The following is a 24,353-nucleotide window of genomic DNA, read 5'->3' as shown; positions in this document are numbered from 1 at the left end:
TACCTTTGTTTAGCCATATCAGTTTTCTGAAATCTGTAAGAATCTCTATACAACAACAACCTCCTTTTCATATTGGCCAGTTGAACATTATACCATGGATTCTTATCCCTGTGCCTACTACTGTTTCTTTTAAGGTTAACTTTACATTTGCATTGAGGGCAGTTGGTCTCCAATATATTTAAGAAAGAATGAAAAAATCTATTGAACAATGTATTGGCAGAGCCCTGAGCATTATTGTTAAACATATGTGACCAGTCATAATTACTGATTGAGACCATCAAATTAGACAATTTTTCTTGTGTTATTGGTCTTGTGATGACTATTTTAGGCTCTTTAAACTCCTTATAGTCCATATTACCTATTTTTACCCATACTGAGTCATGGTCCGAGAAATCGAAGACAACCACATCTGAAGACAGTAACTCTCTATTTACATTTGTAATTATGTTGTCGAGACAGGCATACTGTCTTTTGGGTTTGCAGTTCATAAAATGAAGCTAAATTGTTGTAACAGGTTTTTAAATTCTTTTACAGTGTGCATGTCTTTGTTTACATCAAAAGTGGCATTGATGTCACACTAATCACTATACTATATTTCTTCCACTGAGGACTAAGAAAGAAATTTAGTAAAGTCTCAGGTTTTTCTAAAAATATTAATGGAGTTCCATCTGGTGATCTATAAAGAGATACAATAGCAAGTAACTAGCACTGTACACTATGGAATGCCTGTGTGGTACTGAGAGTGTTGACGGCGATCATGAAAGCTGTAGTTTGGGAAGTATTTTGCTACAGTTGGGGTGTGTTTTTGGATATTTTGGTACAGTTTGAAGATATTTTGATATGCTGCATTTTGATGTAACATATATGGCATGAAGTGTTGTGCAGCCTCCACTGCTCAGTTACCTACTTCAGATAAATTCATCAAAGGCCAAACGTCATCTCAATTTACTTCAGATTTATCAGACCACTTCAGTAGAAGTCTCCGCTATGAAAATTTATCATGTTACTCACATGAGACATTCTAAGAGAGTAAACCACTGAGCTGAGTAATGATATGATGTCACCCTACAGGTACCAACACGAATGGTTCTAAGTTTGGAATCTGTGACATCTTTGATGACATCAGAATGCTTGACGTAAGCATGTGGGCACAGTCCAAAATAATTGTTCCAACTCCCATGGTGCTGTAGTCATATAATGGTCACTGATCCCTCTCTCATCAGTGACACTGTTGAAGAGATTGCACTGCCTCAAACCCACTCATTAGAGATACAGGTGCTAGCCTTTTGGTCACTAGACATGTACAAACTTTCTCAAAAAACAACTCCAACCTGCCAGCCCTGACATGACTGCATGGTGTCAGACTATGGTTTTATGCTGACCATGTCAGGAAAAAAAGTGACTTGCAAACTCTGTGGCTTGTTTGCAACAGGAGCCAGCCCCGTCACTCCATAACTGTCACAATTTGCTGCAGTAATTTTGCTATGAGCTGTGCTGCATGCACAGTGGAGTCATGCAACAACTCACCTTTTAAAATCTGATCACCAGCAGGTATTTGTTATTTAGCATTTATCATTCCTAGAAAGTTTTCAAAATTTCTTATGTTTTTAATGTTTGTATTTTCTGGAATATTTCAGATTCTTATATATACCAGAGCCCTGCATTCACGAGGCAGTTCTGTTGTGTCTATATTATATGCTTTCAGTGCTAAGTGTTGTACTTCATTGACGACTGTGCTGTTGGATTTGGACTTGATTGTGGTTACGATGTCACAGTATGAAGCAGGTTAAGAGTGGCCAACATGGTTTCTAGCTGTTCATGAAAATGAGCCTACTCCTTCATTACAATACTGCAGTGGCTACAATCTGTATCCATTTCAGTATATGAACTTAGATCTTTCCAGGACAAAAAGACACAGGGGAATGAAGTGCAAGTGTAGGTTGTTCATATGTAAAAAGTATATTAGCAACAGTGCAAAGACTTAGATGCATCTGTTGAGGGAGTCACTGTGTCTATTGTTGATAACATGGGATCTGAGATTACCTTACTGAAAGCTATTTAATGGTCACCAGTTCAAGCTGAATAATATGACAGCGGCTTATAGTATGAGATCTGAAGCAGTTTTTGTGGGGCACAGCACCTAAGACTTGTTGGTTAAGTGACTACGTGTTGTACCCCGAGTTCCACCAGGTCACTGTCTCTTATGAATAGGGCCTGCAAATCTACCACTGACTTGCCAGTCACACTCAAGTTGACAAGTGGTGATACATCCTGTATTTCATGGAGAGCAGACAGTACCCATGGGAGAAGATATTACTTGAGGTACCTTTAGTATCTCTTGTATACACCTCTCAGTAGCCTGCCCAAGACACTCATTTGCTGCAGGTTTCAGTCAGTTGACAGCAATTAGGGCAATTCACAGCTGCTCACAAACAAAAATTAACTTGTCCATTTCCTGAGAACAACATTTGCAGTGTTATGTTTGTCTTAGTTCAGTTTAGTTTGTGTAGTTTTGTGTGGATAATTAGTATAATATGTCATATGAAGTGTAAAAGTCAGTTTACAGGCTGTTTAACATGATTAGTAATTAAATATGGCTGTATGCTTAAGTTTTACAAACAAGTTTATAGAACAGTAAAAAAATCATTTTAATAACAAAAGTAAGTATGCTATTGTTCTGCACTACACACAAAAAAGTTAATTGAGATTACTTTGATGGAATGTGAGTATAGGTCAAGAAGAATATTGTGTTGTACAATGCATGTTATGTTACAGTTTTACTCCAACCACTGTTTGGTGGTTGATTGTACCTGCTAGACTTTATCTGCTGTTGCTGGAGCCTATCAGCAATGGACTCTACAAAAGGCACTCACCTTCTTTACCTGGCAATGCTCAACTAAAACCCTCTACTGATTTTTAGGTACCCACCTTACTATTGCCTAAAATCAGGTTGAAACACATCACCTATGCTCTCCTACCAGAGTTAATAAAAATAAATCTTTCATAGCCTCCTTGCACTTGTAAAAAGAATGGGAGAGAACAATTTTGGAACTTAACAGTGTGTGCATTGGTTAACGATGTATGTATCGGTTTGTACATGATGAGGGCAACCACCTAGCAGACATGGAACCAGCTTAGTAACTCATCAACAGCACCAGAAATTCAATGAAAAGAGGATCTGAGAAATTACCATACTATCCCTGTCCTCCCAGTCATATCCAAAGTATTTGAGAAAAATAGCTGCAAAACAGATAATAAATTTTATCACAAAACAATGAAATGGCAGGTATGTTCAGTGACCTTACACAAGTATTTGACTGGGTGAATCACCCCATGCTGCTTCATAAACTAGACTGATACGGTATCAGACAAAGTGATCTGCAGTGGCACCAGTCTTACCTGACAAACAGGAAGCGAACGATAATCAAAAATATAATGCTATAGATCATGCATCTCAATGGAACGTAATTTTGCAAGGAGTCCCTCAAGCCTCAGTCTTAGGGCCATCTCTTTTACCTTTTACAAAAATGATTTACGTCTCAGTATCAGTGCTCAGTTAGTCATGGTTACCAATGATACTTCAGTACTTATTGAAAAAGAAAATGCAAGATAAATCATGGATAGTGTCATGAACACAATAAACAACCTGAAATCATGGTTCCAACAACATGGTCTTAGCATTCACATTTCTAAGACACTGTTCTCACAGTTTAAAACAAAACAGTCAAAAATCAATACAATACATAAAAATCAAGTTATGAAAGAAGCTCAGTACATCAAATTCTTGGATTAAACTTAGACAAAAATCTAAGCTGGCGAGCACACATACAAATAGATTGTGTGGCTACTAAATTAAACAGCCTTGGTTTTGCAGTGGACATACTACCTGTGGTAACATTCATAAAGAGCAGGAATGTGGTGTGTCACCATTACTTTGAATCCATGATTAGATATGGTTTAATTTTTGAGGGGAATTCAATGTCATGAATATTGCTATTTCAAAAACAACTCATTAGAAAATGTGTGGTGCCCATCCAAGAGTGTCCTGTTGCCCATTATTCAAGTACCTAAAATCTTCCCTATCTCTACATTGTACATACTTCAAATTATTATCTTTTTGCACAGTAATCCTAAACTAAATGAAGAAAATCATTTCAAACAAATGTACAACACTAGGCAAAAATAAAATTTCATGCTTTCAAAACACCTCTTAAAACTCTACCAACAGGAACAACAATACATGGTTGAAAATCTACAAGGGGACATCTGAGTATGGAGATAGGTTCACTGAAGAGAAAAATACATGATCCTCTGGTCAAAAATGCTACTACTCAGTGGAGGGATTTATGAATGATAAGATGATAATCTGAACACTGCCTGTTTAATATCATAGTGTAGTGTTTAATATTGTATTTATAAATTAATGTGTGGCAAATTTAGATGCCAAGTACTGGTACATCATAAGAGAAACTATTTAATAATATTATTGTGTTACATACAAAACTTTGCTTGTAAAACCATGGTAGAGAATTAAGTAACTATCAATATCGTAAGACAAAAATTGACATGTGTCCTGTACAGTACAATCAGATTATCTATAAAATGAATGCTATGAGATGAATACCACACAATCCTCAACAGGTCAGTCATCAGTCAAATTCCGTACACATTAGTTTAATTATGGCCATACTGATGAGCTTGAAACAAATATCATATTCTTCTTTTACTAAATTATAATTTTACTGTGGGTAGTTCTCATGTTTCCTTTCTCACCACCATATTTTCTTCTCTAAAACTGGTCACACATGCTAAATAATTTTCACGTTGCATGACATTGCAGAAGCAAAATATTTATTGATCTTCCAGTGTTTTCCAAACAATTACCTAAATTGAATTTTGTAATTGAATCATATATATCCATGAACACAGTAAGTAAAATGTGGAAATAACATTTGAAAGGAGATTATACTGATGAGCATAAAACATTATTAATTAATTAATTCCTAAGAATTCTTCAAATTAGTAGAATTTGTTGCATTTCAGGTAAGATTCTAATACTTTCTTCCATTTATTTAATTGTGGTGACTGAGCTGACAATTGAAATCAGTGTCAGAACTTGTTGCAAAATTTTCTATTTGTCATTATTATGAATGAGGAGTAACCCTGAAGAAGATAAATCCAGCAGGTGACTCTTTGTAGTGTCAGGTATTTGCAAATCCCACCTCATGTTATGAGATGCATTCAAGTTCTAAGGCCTCTGATTTTTTTTCTCCGGACTGGAAAGAGATAGAAACATACGCATTGTTTTAAAATGAGGCCGCATTCATTGTCAATATGTCCCAGAGATGGCAGCACCGTACGGCAGATGGAATTTTACTGCCAGCGGCGAGAATGAGAACTGTTTTAAATACTTAAAATGGCGAAGTTTTCCTTACTTGAACAGCATGCAATCATTCGTTTTCTGAAATTGCGTGGTGTGAAACCAATTGAAATTCATCGACAGTTGAAGCAGACTTGTGGTGATGGAGTTATGGATGTGTTGAAAGTGCATTCGTGGGTGCAACAGTTTAATGAAGGCAGAACATCGTGTGACAACAAACCAAAACAACCTCGGGCTCGCACAAGCCGGTTTGACGACATGATCGAGAAAGTGGAGAGAATTTTTTTAGGGGATCGCCAAATGACTGTTGAACAGATCGCCTCCAGAGTTGGCATTTCTATGGGTTCTGTGCACACAATCCTGCATGACGACCTGAAAATGCGAAAAGTGTCATCCAGGTGCATGCCACGAATGCTGACGGACGACCACATGGCTGCCCGTGTGGCATGTTGCCAAGCAATGTTGACACGCAACGACAGCATGAATGGGACTTTCTTTTCATCAGTTGTGACAATGGATGAGATGTGGATGCCATTTTTCAATCCAGAAACAAAGCGCCAGTCAGCTCAATGGAAGCACACAGATTCACCACCACCAAAAAATTTCGGGTAACCGCCAGTGCTGAAAAAATGAAGGTGTCCATGTTGTGGGACAGCGAGGGTGTAATCCTTACCCATTGCATTCCAAAGGGCACTACGGTAACATGTTTTGAAGAACAAATTCCTTCCTGCACTGCAACAAAAACGTCCGGGAAGGGCTGCGCGTGTGCTTTTTCACCAAGACAATGCACCCGCACATCGAACTAACGTTACGCAACAGTTACTTTGTGATAACAACTTTGAAGTGATTCCTCATGCTCCCTACGCACCTGACCTGGCTCCTAGCGACTTTTGGCTTTTTCCAACAATGAAAGACACTCTCCGTGGCCACACATTCACCAGCCGTGCTGCTATTGCCTCAGCGATTTTCCGGTGGTCAAAACAGACTCCTAAAGAAGCCTTCGCCGCTGCCATGGAATCATGGCATCAGTGTTGTGAAAAATGGGTACGTCTGCAGGGCGATTACGTGGAGAAGTAATGCCAGTTTCATCAATTTCGGGTGAGTAGTTAATTAGAAAAAAAAATCGGAGGCCTTAGAACTTGAATGCACCTCGTAAATTCCTGGTGTTTAGTATTGTAGAGAGAAGCCTATTGAACATGAAACCTGCTAAATGGTGCAGATCTTTCTGTCCATTGCTTGAGGATGTGTTATTCAAGTGCATATAATTTTTCTGTCTAGCATTCACTGAATGAATGTTGCAATGTTTTCTGAATGAGTCACTATTAGCAACGACAAGTCTCATGATGGAATACATGTACATGGACACCAGAGTTAGAATTCTGAGACACCAGAACAATAGCTTTTTATTTATTTATCTATTTATTTCTTTAGTCATCTGTAAACATATTAAAGTGTATGGATGTTGTCAGTTTGTTTACATTAACATAGTTATACCATTTTTCGTTACACCCAGTTTACAAATTGATACCTCAGATAAGAGTCTTTTTCTGGGCTAGGAATATTCTTTGTGAGTGCCTATCGATCAACACCACATAGCTCCCCCCTGCAGTATGGAGTATGTATCCAAAGACGAGGGGGGGGGGGGGGTTGGCAAGAGTTTAAGTGGGTTACAGTGAGTTCCTCCGCGTCTGTGTGGGAGGAGAGTGTGCAGCAAATCCTGGAATGCTGATGCTGAAGTCTTGAAGCGACGATGGCAGTCGTAGCCGTTGGCCGATGCGGGAGTGCTGGTGTGGAACGGTGTCATCGGCAGGGAACCTAATGATCACCTTTCCACTTGGCCTAATGTAAGCATGTAGGTTGCCACACGTAGCACATTGAGAGATTTTGAAACATTGCACTACACGTTGTGACATACCACCTAACGAGTTACACGAATCGTCACACGCAAGCAGCACTAATGTGGTATCACCACTAACGACGACAGATAAACCACAAATGTCATTAGGATGAATGTGGGTAGACAGCTTGTAAGTGGCGCCTGCTAATGGAGAGGTATGCTGAGCCGGTGGGGTGGGGAAACCGTAGCTCGGTGAGGGCGGTGCGCGAATAAACAGCTGATGGTGGTAAATCAAAAACATTAACCTGCGCCTGGGAAGTTAGCTGCCCAAGCGAGGAGGGGGATGAATGTGCGCTCGAATTAACACAGTTAGAGCTGGCGGTAGTGCAGACACTGTACAGTTTATGTGGCACAAAGTCACAAATGCACTCGGGCGCGAGAACTCTGTAGTGGCACCGACTAACCTTGTGTATTGCCGAGGCGTCGTCTGCTGCAAGTTGCTGCTGTGCCGAAGATAACTTGTTACTTAAGTTGTTGGGGCGACGGCGTAGCTCAAGTTGTTCCAAGCGCAGGTGTGTAGTATCGACACGCTCCGTGAGCCAGTTATTGGTCCATGACAAGAGCTCGGAGGAGGGGTTATTACACTTCCTAGCCAAGTAGACCTGTTTAGCAGTACTATTGACACTCGACGAAGCACACGGGATGTGTTCCTGCGTAGGGTGGTAGAACACTGTATTCTTGATGAGGTCAGGCCACAGTTTGTGGTGTCGTAGAAAGTCGATGCCCAAAATGAGATCGTTGATGTCAGCCACCAGGAAGGACCACTTCAGGTTGCACTCAGGCGAGAGGGACACTGCATATGAAGTAGAACCTAAGCACGACAAACTAGATGAGTTTACAGCACGTAATACAGTTTTGTGTAGTATGATCTTTTTGACAGCAATTCGAGATGGAAGTAGGGAAACATCTGCACCCTTGTCGATGAGAAAGTTTATGCCAGAGTTGAAGTTGCGGATGTAGACTCGTCCATTCGAAGCATTAGTGTTGGACACAGAATGGAGCGTGATACGGCGCCTGTTGTTTACGTCGCAGGAGGTGGCACCGCTGCCTACCTGCGGTTTAAGTTTGGGTAGGAGCACGGCGGTTTACAATTTCGTGCTTGTTCCCCTAATTTTGCATGGAAGAAACAGTATTTATGGGCGGGTGTCTGCTCCTGCGAGTGGTCAGATGGAGGCAGCCCAGAATCTTCCACAGAGTCAGATGTGCTGTTGTTGACAGACTTAGTTTTAGTGGGATGTCCACGTTGGGGCCCTGGTTGTGGTTGAAAACTGACGTAGCTGCCGGACTGCTGGGCAAAGCGTTCACGTAGTAGAGCGGAGTAAGCTCAGCTGGTGGCGTGCAAGCATTCACTATTTGATCTATCTTTATAGGCAGAGATGGCCATTTGAACAGACAGATGCAGCTTTTCCATCCAAATCTCAGTGAGCATGGCGTCTGGCATGTCACATTCATCGGTGAGAAGTCGAAGGCATCGCCACAGCTGGGACAGAGATCTGTCGCTGAGGCGTTCTTCATAGACAAGCTGTCGAACGTTTTCTCTTCTTGTCTTGGAGACACGTTCCAGTATTTCTTGTTTAGCTGTAGCATACTTCTCGTTCAGAGGAGGTGACTTAACCAGGTCATAAATTAAGTCGACACGGTCGTGGAGGTGGTTCGTGAGGCATGTGAAACGGGCATTGTCATCAAGTGCACAGACACTGAAAGTTTGCTCGACCAGGTTGAACCAGAATTCCGGGTGAGCAGGTTCGAATGCCAGAAGTTTTGGTAGATTCGACGAACTGGTGCTCGAAGAATGCGGGCTGCTGCTCACAGACGCCGGAGTGGGCAAGTCAAAGTTAACTCTGCATCGTAAGCCGGTACAGAGGAAGCAGACGTGCCGGCTGTTTTCATGGTAGCTGGAGCAGGACCGGTTGTTGCGACGGAAGGTCAAAGTGGTCACGGCAGTTGCTTGACAGGTTATTATGCAACTGGTGCTCCACATCTGCAGCGAAATTGTCCCTCACGGAATCACTGATGAGCTTGGTGGAACGTGATGCGCTCAGATTACTGCACTGATGAACACTCGGAGTAACAGGCTGGCGAATGTCATTCACATAGTGTGCAACTGGCACCGAGTGATACACACGTGGAGCTTGCACATTCAAAAAGGTGTCCTGTTGTGGCACAATATGAAAACTATGCTCCCCACTATTTACAGTACTTGCATTAAAGTTCGGTATCAGTGTGTAGTGGTTTCTTGTACTGCTGTGCGGCGAAAACTGAAGCACTTTAGGGCTAACAAAGGTGGGGTTGGAGACCGCTGGCGTCATGTTCAAAACCACTGCACCTGACGAGGTCCCTGGGTTCTCAAGGCTATAGGACTGCGGAAATTCACGTTGGGCACTGACTACAGCTGGTGCGCTTGAATTTAGTTGCTGTTGCTGGTGAAAACTGGGCGGCAGCGGCGTGTTGTAGAAGGCCATTGTGTAGTGGACAAAGGTCCATGCGGAACGTAGAAGCCGGTGTGGTAGTCACTTTGTACTCGGTTTGTCGGATTATTCGAACTTCGGGGTCACCACTGAAGGAGATATCAAAGTGGTAAGGTAATGACCACGGTTCTCTCTTCTAATCATCAATACTTTTATTACACAACAAACGTACAGGTCAAAGACTAGGTTGGAACTGAGGTCCCAGAAGTATACAAAACAAAGCTCAACTCGAAGACATAGTACACAAATGATGTTCTGGCCTATCGATCCATGGATCGACGCCACAGCATAATGCGTCCTCGGCTCGCTACTGAAGTACCGCACACACATGCGTCAGCAGTGTGCCTGCTCCCCAGATAAGATTATGAAAGTCTCAGCTGGTCTCTTGGTGACTACTGCAGTTTTCTTTTTCACACTGTGCAGCAGTGTAGTTATTCAACAATATGCTTCCATTTTAGCAAGATGCAAATCTAAACTGTATGTGATCCAAGTGTCCAAACATTAATATGAGATATGTTTACTGGTGTGTGTAAACCAGTAAGTGAAGAGTATGTCAGCCAGTGCTCTCTGGCAGACTTAAAAAGATCCTTAAGTACAATTAACCTACCACAATACAATATTTAAACAAATAAACTCCTGCTACATGTCACATCTGCATCACCGCTACATTACTAGTGTGTGTAAAACCAAGCATGTTGTCCTATCAACGGAATTACTCTGTTTTGGATAAAATAATTTTGGGTATTGGGCCACAACATTGTAACTACTGAAACAGCTAACTTGCTGATATTTCAAATGACTTGTGGCCGTCCTCTTCGGGTGGTTCACTGCTGTATACTGGTGAATGTCTTTCTTTACATACTGTTATTTTCAGTTATCTAGTGGCTACCAATGTCTCATATCTGTGATGTCATTGGACAATTTAAAGAGATTGTTATGGCAGTGGTTGTATGGTACACTATTGCCTATGCTGGAAGGCAACTCTAGTAGAGATGACTGTATCAGTTTTCTGTTACCTGTGCCACTCTGGTAATGATTGGTCAGCAACCCTTGTTGGTGGTTGGAATGCAATAGCAAATCGGCAGCTTGTTTCCAGGGAATGGTGTTTTCCTGCAGTGAGGTTTTATGGCTGCATGGCAGTTCTCTCACGGTTGCTGTCTACACTGCCAAACCCCAGCCAAATGGTGCCGCTGGCCAGTGAACACACATGATCCACTGGGCTGGAATCGCTGGCAGCCAGACCCCAGGTAACTTGTAACCATACTCCCTGTTCATGTTGTTAGCATGTTTAATTATTTCAGTAGCCTCTCTTATTTTCCAGTGCTGCAAACACAGTTGGTGAGGAAGCATGCAAGGTTCTTGAAACTTGGTAGGATGGCCGCATTGCTAATGATGTTCCACTTCAGCTGACTTGTTAATATGTCCCAGTCATATGTAACTTTCATGCTAGAAAATGGGAGTGTTAATGGGTCTTCTGGTTTCACCAACATAGATTTTATGGCATTCACACCAAAGTTCATACACATGTGCAATGAGGAGAGCATTCACAGGATCCTTAGTGGGCGTCAACAAATCTTGCGACCACTCTGATATGTAGGTCTCATTCTTGCGTGATACAGAACCTTGCCTACATGGTCGCTGATGCCTCTCACATAGCAATAACTTATATCAGAATCTAATGATGTCTAATGATGTCATGTAATTTTCTGTAAGCATTACAAATCATGACCACAGCCCAGTATTCCAAAACACATACATAAAATAAGATACTTGAATGTTTAGGAAATGCTGCTATGCATCATTTAGCAAGAAATGTGTATCATGTCCATATTATCCTCACTTTATTAGTGTGGTGTCACTATAACATTGCCTTAGTATAATAAACAATGGCAAACTGGAGTATTTTCACATAGTACACATTGATATTTACAATATTTTACCTATTTGTTTTCTCCATACTATTCCAAAGTCACATGCACAAAAAAACAAGGCTCGACAACAAGCATGCTGCAGGACTTAAAACTATTACTATGAATAACAGATAACAGCCTACAGAACATACCTTAACTACCAAATCACAAAATGCAGTTGGTGAATAGCTACACTACAGCAAAGTGATGGTCTACCTGGTATAAAGCTGCTGTTTCTGAATACTGAGCTGCTGTTGTCATCAATGTCAGCATCACATTTGAAACCTCTACAATGGCATATCTTGACTATTAAGGTGAGGTTATTCTGTATAACATAAAATCTAAATGCATATGGTTGTATGTTTATCCTCAGATTATGGCTTCAACACAGCAGAAAAGAATTGAAGATCCTCAATACAACAGTCTGAATGCAATGCTTTCACACTATAAATGATGTATATTATCTCAGTATTTATCAAATATATATGTGCAATGTGCAACAGTCAAATGTCTTCTGTGTTTATTTATTTAGTCCTTTGATCATATGTAGTATGATGTGCAAGATCATATTGGACTTACGTCTAGTCATTACAGATAACAGTTTTCAAGATTATATATAGTTCCACATGTTATACATTACGAAAGTTGCAGATCTATACAGTTATTGCAGTTCAAGTATTCAATTACTGAAAAGAAGCAATTGGGCTGTACATATTCTCAAACAGATCTTTCAAAAGCATTAACTTCTAGTATACAGGGTGGTCCATTGATCATGACTGGGCCAAATATCTCATGAAATAAGTGTCAAATGAAAAACTACAAAGAACGAAAATTGTCTAGCTTGAAGGGGAAAACCAGATGGCACTATGGTTGGCCCGCTAGATGGTGCTGCCATAGGTCAAACGGATATAAACTGCGTTTTTTTAAAAATAGGAACCCCTATTTTTTATTACATATTCATGTAGTGCGTAAAGAAATATGAATGATTTAGTTGGACCACTTTTTTTGCTTTGTGATAGATGGCGCTGTAATAGCCACAAACATATGGCTCACAATTTTAGATGAACAGTTGGTAACAGGAAGGTTTTTTAAATTAAAATACAGAAAGTAGATACGTTTGAACATTTTATTTTGGTTGTGCCATGTGATACATGTAACTTTGTGAACTTATCATTTCTGAGAATTCATCCTGTTACAGCGTGATTACCTGTAAATACCACATTAATGCAATAAATACTCAAAATGATGTCCATCAACCTCAATGCATTTAGCAATACATCTAATGACATTCCTCTCAACAGCGAGTAGTTCGCCTTCCATAATGTTCACACATGCATTGACAATGCATTGATGCATGTTGTCAGGGGTTGTCAGTGGTTCACGATAGCAAATATCCTTTAACTTTCCCCACAGAAAGAAATCCAAGGACGTCAGATCCGGTGAACGTATAGTGCTTCGACGACCAATCCACCTGTCATGAAATATGCTATTCAATACCACTTCAACCGCACGTGAGCTTTTTGCCGGACATCCATCATGTTGGAAGTACATCATCATTCTATCATGCAGTGAAACATCTTGTAGTAACATCGGTAGAACATTACATATGAAATCAGCATACATTGCACCATTTAGATTGCCATCGATAAAATGGGGGCCAATTATCCTTCCTTCCATAATGCCGCACCATACATTAACCCGCCAAGGTCGCTGATGTTCCACTTGTCTCAGCCATCATGGATTTTCCATTGCCTAATAGTGCATATTATGTCGGTTTACATTACCACTGTTGGTGAATGATGCTTTGTTGCTAAATCGAACATCCCGTAATTTCTCTTGTGCCCAGTAGCAGAACTGTACACGACGTTTGAAGTTGTCGCCATGCAATTCCTGGTGCATAGAAATATGGCACGGGTGCAATCGATGTTGATGTAGCATTCTCAACACCGATGTTTTTGAGATTCCCTATTCTCGAGCACTTCGTCTGCTACTGATGTGCAGATTAGCTGTGACAGCAGCTAAAACACCTACTTTGGTATCATCATTTGTTGCAGGCCACGGTTGACATTTCACATGTGGCTGAACACTTCCTGTTTCCTACAATAATGTAACTATCCGGTGAACGGTCTGGACACTTGGATGATGTCATCTAGGATACCGAGCAGCATACATACATAGCACATGCCCATTGGGCATTTTGATCACAATAGCCATACATCAACACAATATCGACCTTTTTCACAATTGGTAAACAGTCCATTTTAACACGGGTAATGTATCACAAAGCAAATACTGTCCGCACTAGTGGAATGTTACATGATACCACATACTCATACATTTGTGACTATTACAGCACCATCTATCACAAATCGAAAAAAGTGGTCCAACTAAAACATTCATATTTCTTTATGTACTACACGAATATGTAATAAAAAATGGGAGTTCCTATTTTAAAAAATGCAGTTAATATCTGTTTGACCTATGGCAGCGCCATCTAGCGAGCCAACCATAGCGCCATCTGGTTTCCCCCTTCAAGCTAGATGAGTTTCGTTCTTGTAGTTTTTTCATTTGATGCTTATTTTATGAGATATTTGGCCTGGTAACTATCAATGGACCACCCTGTATATTTTACAGTGTGTTCAGCTTAAAAGAGGTTACGTGACTTATTTTATTCTATAAGAAATATTTTTATTGGCAGACTTACATATTAAGTTAGTATAAATTGCAGCATGTGTTTGAAATGTTGTCCATCCATTTCTATGCACTTGTTGACACAGTTGACTATGCTCCTGGCTACTCTTGTTAGCCTTACAATGTCAATTTTGTTGATGGCTTTTGTGATATTTGTCTTTAATTCCTGCAGGGTATGTGGATTGCTCCTGTAAACAATATCTTTCAAGTAGCCCATCAGAAAGAAATCTGGACTACTAAGATCATGGTGGGCACAATCGTGTTGAAATGATTCTTTCACCAAAAAAATTCTGTATTATCTCCTTAGTAGAGCAAGCTCCATGGCATGTAGTGTTGACAAGTTGCAGCAGCAGTCACACTTATCCTCTTGCACTAAGGATATGAATTGTTGGATAATGTCTTTATGGATGGCAGCATCCACAGATGTTTTAAAAAATTCCTGTTGTTCATCACATTGAAATAACACTTCAGACACCAATTTTTGTGGGTGTAGGGGAGACTCAGTGAAAGTGTAGGGGGTGGCAGTACCCCAGGTTTGGTAGTTCTGGCTATTAAAATACCCAACAAGACGAAACAAAGCTTTGTTTGTTAAAACCTCTTGTTCTAAAATGACGATGTTCCCTCTAATAAGGGTCCTGAACCATTGACAGCAGTGAACAATTCTGACATAATCAGCATTATTAAGCTCATGGAAAACCTCCATGTGGAATGCATAACATTTCAGTATTCTTCTCACTGCAATGTGGGCTGAACCAATTGAAATATTCTTTCCCTGGCTTACTTTACACAAAGATATACAGGGAAATGTTGTAACTGCTGCTTTAATATCCTGAATGACCTGGATCATGAAAACAGACCTTTGTCTAACACCTTTCTTGTTGAACACTGAACTTGTTTCACGAAATTTCTAAATAACACTTTCCACTGGTGCTTCCTTTTCAGATTTCTCCATAAAATTTCACTGACACACACACACACACACACACACACACACACACACACACACACACATTAATCTTTGTTCCATAGATCATGAATGTGACATTTTGTAATGATGTGGAATATGCCACTTTAACATAAGTTTTCTTTACACAAAATAATTAACAATTTTTTTTTCTTTTTTCTTTTTTTATTTTTATTTTTTATTTTTTGCAGTTACTACATTATATTTACGAATTCATCTATTGAGTAGAAGGAGATGTAATTCAGAAATTATTTTAATTTGCTTTTAAATGTTTGTTGGCTATCTGTCAGACTTTTAATACTATTTGGTAAATGACCAAAGATTTTTGTGGCAGCATAATTCGCTCCTTTCTGTGCCAAAGTGTGATTTAATCCAGAATAGTGAAGATCATCCTTTCTTATAGTGTTGTAGCTATGCACTTTGCTGTTATTTTTGAATTGGGATGGGTTATTAATGACAAATTTCATAAGTGAATATACGTATTGCGAAGGTACTGTAAATATCCCGAGTTCCTTAAATAAATGTCTGGAAGGTGATCTTGGGTAGGCTCCAGCTATTATTCTGATTACACGCTTTTGTGCAATGAGTAATTTCTCTCTTAATGATGAATCACCCCAAAATGATGCCATATGAAAGCAGTGAATGAAAATAGGTACAGTTGGCTAATTTACTGATATGTATATCACCAAAATTTGCAATAACCCTAATAGCATAAATAGCTGAACCTAACCATTTCAGCAGATCATCAATGTATTTCTTCCAAATCAATTTCTCATCAGTTCACACGCCCAGAAATTTTGGGTATTCTGCATTATCAACACACTTCTGTTTGTAGCCTAGATTTATCAGTGGTGTTATGCCATTTACTGTACAGAATTGTATGTAGTGTGTTTTCTCAAAATTTAATGAGAGTCCATTTGCAGAGAACCACTTAATAATTTTCTGAAAGACATTATTTCAATTTGCTCAGGTGATTCTTCCTTGTTGGGTGTGATTACTATACTTGTATCATCAGTAAAAAGAACTAGTTTTGCATCTTAATGAAAATAGAGTGGCAAGTCGTTAATACATAATAAGAACAATAAGGGACCCAAGACTTAACCCTGTGTGACACCATTCTTGATACTTCCCCAGTTAGAGGACTCTGCTGATTTTTGCAGACTATCTGTACTGTTAATTTCAACCTTCTGCATTTTTCCAGTTAAGTATGAATCAAACCATATGTGCACTGTCCCACTCATACTACAAGTCTTAAGCTTATCTAGAAGAATTTCATTATTCACACAATCAAAAGCTTTTGAGGGATCTCAAAATATCCCAATGGGTGATGTTCAGTTATTCAATGCATTTAATATATGATCAGTGAAAGCATGTATAGCATTTTCTGTTGAAAAGTCCATCTGAAAACCAAATTGACATTTTGTTAGTACTTCATTTTTACAAATATGTGATGCTACTCTTTAATACATTACTTTTTCAAGAATTTTGGATAAAGCTGTCAGAAGTAAGATTGGGCAGTAACTGTTAGCATCTGACCTATCTCCTTTTTTATCCAATGGTTTAACAATAGCGTATTTCAGTCTATCTGGAAAAATTCTCTGTTTCAGTGAGCTACTACTTTTGTGGCTGAGTTGTTGAGAACAAGCTTTTAGCACTCTGTTGGAAATGCCATCAATTCCATGTTAGCTTTTACTTTTGAGTGAATTTATTATTTTCCTAATTTCAGTAGGAGAGGTGGGTTGAATTTCAATTTTATCAAATTGCATAGAAACTGCCTCTTCCGTATACTGCCTTGCATTTTCTAATGAATAGCTGGATCCTATTTTCTCTACAACATTTAAAATGGTTATTAAAATGTTTTCTACTTCTGACTTCTTGTTAACAAACTTTTCATTGTTTTTGATAGAAATACAGTCTTCCTGTGCTCTCGGTTGTCCTGTTTCCCTTTTATTAATTTTCCAAATTGTCTTAATTTTATTATCAGATGTGCTAATCTCAGACATAATGCACATACTTCTGGACTTTTTAATAACTTTTCTTAATACAGTGCAGCAGTTTTTATAATGTTTCACTATTTTGGAGTCATTACTCCTCCTAGCTAAAAGATACATTTCCCTTTTCTGTTTCCAAGATATTATTATCCCTTTAGTAAGCCATGGCTTTTTACATGATTTCTTACAATTATATTTCACTGTTTTCTTAGGGAAACTGTTTTCAAATTTACTCACAAAGGTATCATGATATAGGTTAAATTTTAAATTAGCATCATGTCCCCTGTACACTTTATCCCAGTCTAACTGTTGCAAGCTTTCCCTAAAATTTTGAATTGTTAAATCGTTAATTGAATGCACTATTTTGGAGGATTGTTTTGCATTAATGTATGGAGCTATATCTCATACTGTAACTAGTTGTGCATCATGATCAGACAGACCATTCTTAACAGGAAAAGTTTTAAGTTGATTAAATTTATCTTGGTCTATGAAAGCTTTATCTATCAGTGTGCTGCTTTCCATTACCACCCAAGTAGGAAAATCAATAACTGATGTCAAATTGAAAGAACCAAGTAATACTTCAAAGTCAAGCTTTCCATCAGACTCTTTCAGAAAATCTACATAGAAATCCACACAAACAATAATTTGCTTTCTTCAGTCTGACAGATAGCACAACAAAGAATCTGAGTTTTTCAAAAATAGTTCAAAATTTCCCAATGGGGACCTATACACAGCTAAAATTGCCATTATTTAGTTTAAGGACACATGCACATGCTTCTATATGTTGCTCTATGCAAAATTTTTGAGTTTCCAAATTTCTCACACTATGACAGATTTTAACATATGTAATTCCTCCTCTCTCCATAGTGTCTCTACTTACATGTGCTGAAAGCTTATATCCACCTACATTTACCATTTCCATACCCGTGACTATATGATGTTTGGACAGGCATAGTAGACCTATGCCACCCTTAGTTTCTAAATCTTCTAAACAAACAAGAAGCTCATCTACTTTGTTTTTTAATCCCCCTGATATTCTGATGCAATATACTAACATTATTTTTCACTGTGCTTTTATGTTAATCTTGTGACATACTAACATTATTTTTCACTGTACTGTTATGAGAATCTTGCGATATTTTAACATCTCTAGTACCTGCCCCTCTGAAGTTCTCATTAAGCTTAATTTCAATCAATGTATGATGATTGGACACTGATCTTAGTTTCAGTGCCCCCCTCCCCCTTAAAGATTTTGCTATCATCCCATCCAGTTTAACCTTACCTTTCCTATTGAGATGCAGGCCATGTCTTGTGAAGTCCAACCTATCAATACCATCAACAGGAACCAAACCTATGCCTGACAAAGTAGCCGCCCTAAGCAGCTGATCTAGCTCCATATTGACCCTCCTGACAGAGCTGTTCAATTGGGGCCGATCATACCGCATGAAAGCAGGAACCAAGCCAACATTTGTATGGTTCATTGCAGATGCTATTTTTACAAGGTCATGCTCAATATTGTAGCCCTGATCCCTATCAATACTGTTTCCCGCTCCACCCACTATCACAACATGATCCAGCTTTGTAAAACCCTTGCACAATGATCCTGCATCCTCTGTCACTTGGCTAAGACATGCACTGGACTTGAAAATACTTGTGTCCTGGTACCTGTCACCTAATTTTTCCTGCAAGATCCAGCCCACACTTCTTCCATGGCTACTACCTAACAACAGAACTTTCCTCCTACTTTCTACTTTTTTGCAACAGTTGGTGTCCTAGTGAAAGTCTCTTGAGTGCTGAATACACTTACATCTACATACTTGAGCCTCTTCCTTAGTTGACTGAGGTAGGAAGGCAAATATATTGTTTGTGCCAATGATGAAACTGTCATATACTGTTCTCTTTCTGTGGCTTCTGTTCCTTGCTACCATTTCCCATCTGTCTTCACCATTTTTCCCCTTAACCTCATTAGTTCCTCCCTAGCACTATCCAGTTCAGCCTGAAGGGCTCTAATCTTCCCTTTCTGTTCCAATATTTTCCTATCCCTTGAACATAATCTGTAGTACCATGGAAGAGACCCATTTACTTCACCGATTCCCATGCCACTACATTCACCCCAATGTAACCATCTGCTGCAACAGCTGCACAGAACCCCAGAAATGACTTTCCTATGGCAGCTCAAACACTTCTCATTCATGGTTGTTTACAATATTTTTACAAAATTTATCTAGGCAATAACAATAATATTCTATTAACTACAAATCTCACATAACAAGATTTCATCACAGAAGAAGTTTCAATCACAAGTACACATTCCTTGACAGTTAAGTGCAGTTTAAGAAACATCATACATGATTACACAACCTTGTTCAAAAGCTAGTCCTCAACAATCACTTTTTCAACTTAAGCGTGCAAGCAAAAAATTACCCTTCTGCTCTAGCTTCAATCATACCAACAATATGAACACTATTTCACCCATCTCCAATATATGCATTTCAAAAACAATATTCATTCAATATAAACTAATGAAAGATGGGGCCCCTTTTAAGTCAAACACTCTGTATATCATTTGGCAACTTATTGAATAGTTTTATTCCCATGTAGCATGTAACCTTCTGATACAAACTTGTATGGGCTTTATATAAATGCAAGCTACCTTTTAATCTGGTGTTGTTATTATGAAAATCACATTATTTTCTAGGACAGATATTATTTCCAATTAAATTTATTAATATAAATTAGTGTGTCAAGAATAAACATGATTGATAGTGGTAGCACTTTCAGTGTTTTAAATATCAGTTTACATCTCTCTCTCTCTCTCTCTCTCTCTCTCTCTCTCTCTCTCTCTCTCTCTCTGTCTCTCTCTCTCTCACACTCTCTCTTTTGGAGGGGGGAGTCTGATCGTCCCCAAAACTGCTGGTCAATTCCTTCAGAATATGAGTCCATATTTTAGATGTGCATTAAAATATGTACGAGGGCCGTTCAGAAAGTAACCTCCGGTTGATTTAAAAAAATACACCAAGTTAAATAAAAATATTTTAATATATACATCTTACAACTACATCTTTGCACTATTTTTCTACATAGTCTCCATAGCGATTGAGGCACTTATCGTATCTCTTCACAAGCTTTGAAATTCCTCCTGCATAAAAATCACCCGCTTGTGCCTGGAGCCAGCCTGTGACCGCATCTTTGAGCTCTTCGTCGTCATCAAACCGCTGTGACCCGAGCCATTTCTTCAAATGCATGAAGAGGTGATAATCACTTGGCGCCAGGTCTGGGCTGTAAGGTGGATGGTTGATAACGTCCCACTTGAAGGACTCAAGAAGGGCCGTTGTTCTGCGAGCAGAGTGAGGACGGGCGTTATCGTGCAAAAAAACGATACCGGAAGTCAGCATACGACGGCGTTTGTTCTGTATAGCTCGTCGTAACTTTTTTATTGTTTCACAGTACACGTCTTGATTAATGGTCGTACCACGTTCCATGAATTCAACCAACAACGCCCCTTTGGCATCCCAAAACACCGTTGCCATCAGTTTTCTGGCAGAAAAATCTTGCGAGGCTTTTCTTGGTTTGGTAGGTGAATTTGAATGTGCCCACTTCTTTGATTGTTCTTTTGTCTCAGGGTTCACGTACTTAATCCAGGTTTCGTCACCGGTCACGATTCTGTTTAACAATGGTTCTCATTCGTCCTCATAACGTGACAGAAAGTCTAATGCAGAGGCCATTCTTTGAGTTTTGTGGTGGTCGGTAAGAATTTTGGGCACCCATCGTGCACAGAACTTACGGTAACCCAATCTTGCTGTCACTATCTCGTACAAGAGAGTCTTAGAAATCTGTGAAAAACCAGTAGACAACTCCGACATTGAGAAACGTCGATTTTCACGAACTTTTGCATCAACTGTCTGAACGAGTTCGTCAGTCACCAATGATGGTCTACCACTCCTCTCTTCATCATGAACGTTTTCTCGTCCACTTTTAAATAAGCGTACCCATTCACGGGCAACTCCTTCACTCATAACTCTTGGTCTGTACACGGCACAAAGCTCACGATGAATAGCTGCTGCAGAATATCCTTTGGCTGTAAAAAACCTTATGACAGCACGCACTTCACATTTGGCGGGGTTTTCTATTGCAGCACACATTTCAAACTGCCACAAAAACTGAACTAGCGCAGGTACGACGTTCACTCGACCACGGCTTGATGCCGACTGACCTGTTGAGTGCGTGAACGCACAGATGGCGTCGCTACTGCCCCCATAACCCGCACTGTGACCAATCGGAGGTTACTTTCTGAACCGCCCTCGTATAATATGCAGATATTGGAGCCTGTTCATTTATGTATTCTTTCAGAGACCTTAAAAGATGGCAGCCTGTACTCTGCTTGGCATTAATGTGTTCAGTATGTTTGTCCAATTTTAAGTCACTTTGATTTCAAACGCCAAGAAATTTTGTTACTTCTTTATTTATTTCATTCATTTATTAATTGATGATGATATCTGGATAATGCAGGGTGGTGTTTTGAGAGTATTGGAAATTTAATGCTAATGTTTTCCTGTTGTTTATTATAAGCTGGTTCATTGTTTACCATTTACTTTCTTGATTTGTAACAGAGTTTACTTCATGTTGAATATCATCATTGCTGCTGTTTTTACTAATATAATTGTGTCATCAGCAAATTGAATTATTTTGTCTGATTCAACATGGACATTCAGAACAACAATATATTTCAGGTAAAGAACAGTTCCCATTACTAACACTTGAGGTACCACACAGGTGGCTGGATCTTCCTCTGACAGGTATTCTTCCTTTTTCATCTACATGTCTAATGCTCACTTTTTTCTTGGGGTTACTGAGAAATGAACAAATATACCCATTTCATAATCCTGTAATGCCATAGTACTCAAGCTTATTTAGAAGAGTTCTGTGGCTTAACATGTTGACAGCTTTATTTAAGTCTAAAAATATACCTGTTGTTTTCTGTTTTTCATCAAAAGAAAACAGTGGTTATGGATTCATGGATTACTGTCTTCGTTGATTTCTTACTTTGGAAACCATGTTGAGAACCAGTTTTGTTTATATAGTTTATTAACTTATTATACATCATTTTTTCCAATACTTTTAAAAAACAGGATGGTAATGTAATGGAGCGACAGTTAATCACTTCAACTTTGCCACCAGTTTTGAATATTGGAATAACTTTGGATTCTTTTTGCTAATTAGTAAAGATGCCCATCTCTAATGAGCAGTTACATAATGAATGATGGGGTGGGTAATATTTTGGAGGGAGAGCTGTAAGATTCTGGTGGATATGCTAGCAACTCCTGCTGGGAACCACATCTTGTTTTTAGATCTGTAACGGCCTTGACTATATCCTCACTGCTTTCATGATCCACAAACACTGATAACTTACAGCTGTTGATCTTGTTTTCTGTTGGCCACTTGATAACCACACAGTATTCATTGGTGACTACCTAAGCACAACTGAAAGACTGACATTTGCAGTTAGCATATTCTGCAAAATGATGATAAATATTGACATAAGATACTTTAACATTACAGTATGTGGTTGAGTTGCTAGTAAGTAAGGCACAAGACTACAACATATTCATTACAAAGCATGGCACTGCTTGTAAATACCCACACTTCCATTCTGGAATATATAAATACATAAGATGTCATAACATATTCTGCAAATTGTTCAAAAATGTTAATCCTCTAGGTGAATCATGAGTGACAACATGATATTCCCCAATCATGTAATGTGGATTTAAAAGTAGCAATGTTACATATTATAATTTTAGCATTCATAACCAGAAGTGATGTCATAATCTTGTGATGAACTTGGAATACATATATTGTGGTTTGCAAGGATTGAGAAATAGTTGCTGTCATCTATCTGTAACCTACCCTTATACCACAGTACTCCTTTGCTATGTACAGTATTCTCTGCAAGTATGGATGTGAAGTTCTGGAAAGTGGTGGTAGATATTCCATGGTATATTCTGCAAAAATGAACATAACAAATAGACACCTATCGTATGTTAAACAAGTAACACACTACAACCAGTTATTACCGGTACCAAGTATACATTATCAGTGTATGTGATGTCATTTAATTTGCCTCTAGTATTATTGTAGATAAATGATGGAGAAACCTGAGTAAAATCACTATAGATTGTCTGGCTTTTGCAGCTGATATGGCATTAGTTACTGACTCACTGGATAGCAGCAAAGAACAAATCACGTAACTACAGAAACAAGCAGGCAAAACAAGGTTAAAAATATCATTTGGAAAAACACACTTCATGAGAAATACCAATGACGCCCCTCCAGATCTTAAAATTAATAACAACACAATATCTAAAACACACTGTTTTAAATACCAGTACCAAGGAAAATGGATAACAAGCAATGAAACAGGAAAGATAGCCATAGAAAGCAGAGTACCTTACATAAAATGGAAAGGGAATTTCAAATGACAAAAAACATTATAGCCAAAAAAAAAAAAAAAAAAAAAAACAACAACATTTAAACTAACAAGACTTGGGGAGATAGAAAAACTGGAAATAGTTGAAAGAGGAATTCTAAGGAAAATATTGGGACCTAGAAGTAATAGTTATGTAGAATACAAATTAAGATAAAACACAGAGTTCTACTAGAAAACAGAAACCCGTAATGAGGAAAAGAAGACTATTTCAATGGGCACATATGTCGAATGGGTAGTGACAGACTAAGCATGCCGGGCTTCAACTTACTGAACAGTTACAAATCTGAACCCACGTGATTCACCGAAAATGACAAAGACATAAAAAAGGCTGAAATAAGAGCATGTTTAATAGATAAAAGAATACTTTTTAGAGAAGCAACACAAAAGGCAGACATTCAGGAAAGAAAGAGGTCTGAAAAAGGAAGAAAGTGGACCGTGGGAGAGAAGGAACGACACTCTTGGAGAATAAAAGAACTCTGAAAGTGACAAAAATTAAACACAAAGAAGTAAATCCAATGCTGATTTATCATACCCAACAAAAGGTTTATTCTCATCAATAAATAAA

General features: G+C 38.8%; 2 long non-coding RNA genes across 2 annotated transcripts in view; one reads left to right on the top strand and one right to left on the bottom strand.

Annotated features, from left to right (window-relative positions):
* Nucleotides 1-24,353, bottom strand: part of LOC124723169 — a 48,692-nt gene that overhangs the window by 10,680 nt on the left and 13,659 nt on the right. The window contains exon 3 of the long non-coding RNA XR_007006524.1: nt 23,209-23,303. This is a non-coding gene — a long non-coding RNA (uncharacterized LOC124723169). The remainder of the gene's footprint in view (nt 1-23,208; nt 23,304-24,353) is intronic.
* The window catches only part of LOC124723168, a 67,437-nt gene that overhangs the window by 36,479 nt on the left and 6,605 nt on the right, over nt 1-24,353 (top strand). Inside the window, exon 2 of the long non-coding RNA XR_007006523.1 lies at nt 10,842-10,992. This is a non-coding gene — a long non-coding RNA (uncharacterized LOC124723168). The remainder of the gene's footprint in view (nt 1-10,841; nt 10,993-24,353) is intronic.

The sequence above is a fragment of the Schistocerca piceifrons genome, chromosome X (assembly GCF_021461385.2).
Source record: "Schistocerca piceifrons isolate TAMUIC-IGC-003096 chromosome X, iqSchPice1.1, whole genome shotgun sequence".
Lineage (NCBI taxonomy): Eukaryota > Metazoa > Arthropoda > Insecta > Orthoptera > Acrididae > Schistocerca > Schistocerca piceifrons.
Note: the sequence above shows the minus strand (reverse complement) of the source record. Positions and strands in the feature narration are given on the sequence as shown.